A 6,896-nucleotide genomic window follows, 5' to 3' on the forward strand; every position below is an offset into this window, starting at 1 on the left:
GAGGAGCCGTGAAGAGTGGTGAAAGAGAGATTGAGGAGGCCTTCATCAGACAGTGGATTGATTCTGATGATAATAATTACGTACCTACTCATATTAGTTTGTGTTGATATTTTTACTTTGCTTTACAAATATAAATTACCATTTACGCGCCGAAACGGAGCATAATTATTAATTATACTTACATTAAGCCAACTATATTTTGTTTTACGAGAATCGGTTACGCCGGATTCATACTAGACTGACGTGTCGTGTCGTGTCGTGTCGTGATGCGTCAGAAGCACATCGGAAGCCTATATTTCGAATAATACTGGCGTCAGAATAGTGTGCACGCCTTCATACAAAATATAGGCTTCCGATGTGCTGTGCTTCTGATGCATCACGACACGACACGTTAGTCTAGTAAGTATGGCTGCGTCATTAGCCTTTCGTTCAACCCTACCTAGTTACCTGCTGAATGTTTTAAAATGCTAGATTCATCCACGCGTATCGATTGTATGAAAACAAGACGTGAAACATCGAAATAAATAAAAGGGAATGACTAATTTATTGTAATTTAACTTCCAAGTAGATTTCAATATAATTGAAATAACGTTATTTATAAAAAAATCATTGAAATATTCCTGGAGTTGGAAAATTGGGAGGTAGGTAAGTAAGTACCTACATACAGTCGAACTTGGTTATTACTAGAAAGATGGGACCGATTGAATTTGCTCGTTATAAGCATTACCCGTTATAGGTATAATATTCATTTTTCGCGCCAAGTTCTATTTAAGCATAGAACATAAAAAATCTGAAAACCATCGTAAAAATCCCTGAAACAAGCATGGCATTCATAAACTACAAAAGAAGTTGTTTATTGTAATGAAGTGCTGAACCGCGGCGCTGGTAGGTACCTACTGACTTCACAAAGCTTGGATTTTTACATGCAATTTCAACCATATGCGTGGATACTTTTTCAATGTTGTCGGCGAAAACACCAATTAGGTATATAGACACTTAACTAGTGTCATAAACGTAATCCGATCCCGGCGGCATCGGTCTAGTTAACTGCCCGGTAGGATTTTATTGCTTAGGGTCAAAAATGTTGTTTTTAAACGATCGACACATTAACAGTTTTTCACGGTATACCCGAGAAGTAGCTCGTTATTAAAGTGAATAAATGTATGGAGAAATTCATAAACTAAAATATCAACGAATGTTTCCTCATTACACCCGAGATCTCTCTATTTCCGTGATCGTAATAACCAAGTTCGACTGTATATGATTATAAATTTCAGAAAAATAATAAACATTTAGGTACATGCCTATTAACATATTGAAGTAATAAAAACATGATACCTTTTCGTAATATGTATATTAGAATTTACCATGCAAAATAGTGCAAAACAATCTTAAATTTCATAGGTATTATGTTTTGGCTCGGTAGCAGCACAACGGCCTGTCAGAATATTCCACGCAAACATTTTCAACACCAATATGGAAAGAGAGTGAATAAAAAACACCGCCAACATAGCGCGTATCTAAGCGACTGTTCTAAATTCGTATCAAGGTCTGAATAAGATTGATTTGGCGGAATATACTACAAGAAAACAACAGAATTGAATCAACCAGAGGAATTGTACAAAAAATAATTTTGTTTACGGTTCGCAACAGTGATGTAAACGTTGCACAATATGTGTGTGACCATTGGCACTTTTTCAAATGTATCTGGATTATAAAATGCAGTAATAAGGGCACTGCGGTGTATTTGTTTACGTCGTGGAACAGAAACAATAATACTGAAGCCAAAGACCCGGTCAGAAGCTCTGCGTCCACCTTGTGACCTCTGGCAATGACGTTTGATGTAACCTATATGTAAACATTCGCAAGAAAACCCCACACATTTTCTACTGAGTCACCTGTCAAATTCATAACATACGGCTACGTGACGACGCCGCCGAGTACATCCCTACATTTTAATATATCAATATTTTGGTCAGAATGACTCAGAAGTCCAATGTTTTGTTTACTACGACAACTGAAAACCCATGAGGCGCGTACGTTGCGATAAGCCTCGAATCTGTGAACCATAACAACATGTAAAATGTCTGGAACGCTGTCTGATTTCATACGGATTTTCAACAGTACATACGGCGGTGAAAGATTTTTTATTTACAGGCAAAATTAGCAAATTGACGGCCTTACCTCTCAGACATCAATGTCTTTGTCGGAGACTTCACTATCATACTGAATATGAAAGCAACCATCGGACAAAGAGGCCTTCAATACACAGCCATCTTGAAAGTCAGCGCCATATAGTATTTAACACTGCGTCATGCTCGGTATAAGTTATATAATTACACGACAATAAGTTTTGTTAGACATTTTTACACTTCAAAACTCTTTCACACTTAAAACTAATCACTTTAAACACACTTTTCTGACGTTTTCACTCCATACTATTCCACACACCCCGACACGAAATTTTCGCGTACTTCGTGAGACTCCACGTCTAGTTCGGCTTTCGGCCACGGAGTGCTGCAAGATTTCCAAATGGCTGTGTTACCACAGTCCAACGAAAAATATCCCAATCTCTATTACCCTATAACAAATTCATCAGTTCGGTAATTATATTTTCTCAATACATTATACTAAATTACCAGAAATATTAAATAGATAATAGGCTCGCTCACAATTAATTGATATTGATGTGATTGAAAGTGTATCTTTTTATATATTTGCACATTATATTTGGTCTAAAATACTCGGACAAAAGACAATAGTCAATGAACATGCGTTGTAGCGGAGTGTGCACTTTTTAAATTATATTTATAAGAAAAACATACAATGTTCTTGGGTTCCTGTACACCTCAATATCTATACAAAAGTATACCTACATCAAAAGGGATTGATTATATTTGTTTATTATTGAATTAAGTTTAGGTATTAGTATGTATATTTATAGCTATATTCATTTTTGACATCCAAGTAGCAGCTATTGAAAAATTAGATGGTAAAGTAGCAAGTAAACATAGGAAATGCATTAAATGAGATTAAGTTCAAAATTACGGAAAAGATTTAATAATAATGCTGTAATAAATAATGTATATAGGTACCTACATACACCGAATTAAATATAATACTTATATGTATTATAATAATATACTATATATAAGGATCGGATACCTACATAAATATTCGATCAAGTCATATTTACCGCCATATGTATTTCATTTTGTTTATTATTATTTGTTTGCTTAGGTATCGATAATTCCTGGTTCATTACAATAATTATCTTTAAATCAACTCGTTAAATTATAGTTACAGAGTTAAGACGCGATGTTATTATTTAGATTGTGTTCGTTTTTCGTGTGCATTTATATATTATAGGTACCTAGTAGTCGTAACACTAACACAATAATATACCGAGCATAATTTGATTAAATATTGCTGCCGACAGACCTGAAAGAAATATAAGGATATTTTCCTGACTGACGAAATATAATCGAATGGATGGCAACATATTATTATCGTACTCGGTGGCTACGACAAACCTATCGTCGACTCGCTTGCGACGAGATAGTACTCGCACTTCGGTTCCAGCTATATCTATCTCTGTCTATATCCTTATAAAGTTCGTTAAAATTGTGTGCACTGTCCTACTCGAGCTGTTTTTATTATCACGATGGCATGAAGAGTAGGATAGCAATAAATATGTCTACTCTACTTGATTTTATGAATTATTCCAGACGCGTACTAAAATTATGACGAGTTTAGCCCGCTTCACAAATTAGCTGATGAAATTGAATGCTATATCGATTCGATTTGATTTGTTTTTTTTTTTATTATATTATATTAAATTTGTCTATGGCACCCAGTGTTACCATCTTTTTCTATGTTGATTATAGTATAAAAGGGTAAAAATTATAGTATTTTTGAAAAAACTATAGTAGAGGAAGATTTTTCGTCTCGAATCCTTCAAAATTATTGTAATTTTGTGATATTTGCGTAAAATTATAGTATTTTACATATTTTGCGGATTCAAAATTATAGTATTGTACTATAATTATAATACGGTTGGCAACATTGATGGAACCCTAATGTCAAATACCTAACTTTATTCTTTTTTTATGTGCTTTCGAAGTTTGTGTTAAATAAATTTGAAGATAAATACAATTTAAATTAAATTATCGATGTTGATTTGCTTGAGGTTTCATGGCCATGTCCTGTTTTATTAGATTTCATATTTAGTGTAGTCACTTACTTTAAATAAACTAGCTACGAGTAGGTAGGTATTATAATAGGTACCTATTATACAATTACAAAGTCGAAAAGTATAGTATACACTATACAAACAAAACGCCCCAATGTGTTCACGCGCCATTACAGCAAAAATGTTTGAAACTGACAAATATGTTTCTACATGCGTGCACATAGCAAAATTGTTTAGGTCCGCTTTGAAAAAAGTATTCATAATATTTTTTTATTGATTTTTAAGGAGACGTGAATTAAGTGGAGGTAGATGAAGTTACCAAAATCTAGCTGATGCCACTGACGTTTACTATCTTTACTTCGAGCGCGGAATACTGCACTTTTCAAGGTGCAAACTACATACCCAGAGGCCTACAGTAACATAGGCCGCAAAAAAACTAAGTAAAGATTTAGGGCTCTTCCACTTGCAGTAGGAATAGCAAAACATTTTTTTAATAAAGCTATTGCTTTCAAAGTCTGTCATCCCTATAATCTGCCATTTTGCGATAATTGCAAAAAACACCTTTCGAACTGCAAATAAATATTTTAATTTCCTCATTCAACCGTTGTAATATAATAACATATTATTTGCGATAAAAAATGATACATTAAAAATTAACTATAGGGCTCTGTTTTTTGAATTCGACCCTGGTTTTAGATATATTCATACAACACTATGTTTGCGACGGTAACAATGAATGAGAGGAGCAGCTCGCTCGCACACCCCAATGAATCGAAACGAAAGCGGGAAAAGGAGGTCAGACGTAATACAAGATTTCAATTTTCGAAGACGAACGAAATTCAAATCGAAACTCTATTTATAGAAAGCTTATTTTTGTTGATTTCAAAATGGTTCCCATATATTTTGATACCGGGAATTCTGTTGTATTCTTGTTATTAAACACACCAAAAAAATCCAGGGAAAAGCTACACTTAATTAATATTTTTCCTGAATTCATCCTGGGTTGTCTTATTTACAAGATTGTTAAGATACGCCAACATAACAATAAACCATCTACATCGAATCTACAACTTTTATAAACATAAATTTATTTTTACTGCCCTGCTAGTACCAGCTGTTTCGCTAGACCTTGCAGGTCGCTTGGCGTTTTAATCTAAAAGTGTGTGGATTTAAAAAAGAAATGGTGAAATAATTCTAATAATCATGAAACCCATTGACTTGGCATGCTGATTACTTTTATGTAGTATGTAGTTTAATTAATGGAGTCATGGTTTATCATTGGGACGGATTTTTGTTCAGTTTAACGCAATAAGGAGGATGGAGGATAGTTTTATTAGCAATACAAATAATAAGTTTTGTTTATTCGATGGAGTAAGATCCTATTAGATTGAATAAATGACTTAAAAGTATTTCTCGTGAAAGGTCTTTTAAGATAATTACCACAGTGTAAGTGCGGGTCCAATATACTTTGCAAAATTAGTAAGTACTACCTATTATATACGACTGAATTAATTACAACATGCTTAATTTTATATTTAGAATTTAGAATAATAGAATAATATAAAATATATTATTTTTATCGCGTACCAAAATAGGGAAAATGAATTCCCATCAGTAGTGCAAAACTGTAAAATTGAAATGACTATTAATTAATATTAACGACATTACCTCGTACAGTTCTGCTTTAAACAATCTGGCATTTAACATGGATTAAAGAAAATGTATTCTAAAAAATATTATATTATGTAGATAGGTACTTACTCATAGCAATTATGGCATAACATACTCAATTATTCTACTATTTTATTTGCCTAGAAGCATTTATTTTAATTTGAGGTAATAATACAGCAAACAACATGCGTATCATAATGTCGTTATTTACAACGGGTTGGAGCGGACCATTTTTTGAGTTGCTCCGCGACCTAATACTTGCTCCAGCTCCGCTCCAGGGTCTGTCCCGCTCCAGGTAAAAAGTTTTAATAGGCGCTATATTATGTATATCAATGAAATAATGAAATAAATAATAAATGAAATAAAAAAAACAATTAGTTTAGAAATAAAGTTTATTATTCGTCCTTTTCATTATTAATTCTATTAGGTAACCAAAATCCGACAACAAATCGTCTTTCATTAGCTGCCTCTTCTGTTATAAAAGTGAGGTTATTTATCACTCGGCAGTCTTGCCGTATTTCAAATAATTCCAGTGTTGCAAAGTGGATTTTGGGATGAAAATTTAATAATATGTAATTTAAACACTATAAATTTTCGGTGCTCGGGTAAACCTCCATCGCTCCACTGATCCGTGCTCCTGCTCCGAGCTCCGCTCCGACGCTCTGATTTACAATATAAAATAAATACAAATTACAACTTAATAAATAATATAAACATTGAGTTACCTACGTAGAATATAAAAGAAGAAGAAACAATATCTATAATTATTACTATTCATAAAATAATCATTCCTATGCTAAACGTCACATGAATTTCATGTGTACATATCTAAATTAAATGCTTTCATTATGTACATATCTAAGAATTATTTTGACAGGTTAAATGATTCGATATTTTTGAAAGTAAACATAGGATTACGTCTGAAAAACAAACGAAATCGTTGTAGTCTATCAAATAATACACACAGTTAAGTAGGTACAGTCCTACAAACTTATATAAAGAACGGTCAAAAATGCAACTACGAACTACCATA

At 33.1% G+C, this 6,896-nt stretch overlaps 1 protein-coding gene across 3 annotated transcripts in view; it reads right to left on the bottom strand.

The window, feature by feature from the left end:
* The window catches only part of Hipk (Homeodomain interacting protein kinase), a 215,727-nt gene extending 213,229 nt beyond the window's left edge, over window positions 1-2,498 (bottom strand). For all 3 annotated transcript variants that reach the window (XM_085960700.1, XM_085960701.1, XM_085960699.1), the window contains exon 1: window positions 2,185-2,498. The gene's annotated coding sequence lies outside the window, so the exon portion shown is untranslated. The remainder of the gene's footprint in view (window positions 1-2,184) is intronic.
* Between the last annotated feature and the right edge of the window lie 4,398 nt (window positions 2,499-6,896).

Source organism: Rhyacophila brunnea, unplaced genomic scaffold (genome assembly GCF_057557595.1).
Source record: "Rhyacophila brunnea isolate RB1 unplaced genomic scaffold, BYU_Rbru_1.0 scaffold_12, whole genome shotgun sequence".
Lineage (NCBI taxonomy): Eukaryota > Metazoa > Arthropoda > Insecta > Trichoptera > Rhyacophilidae > Rhyacophila > Rhyacophila brunnea.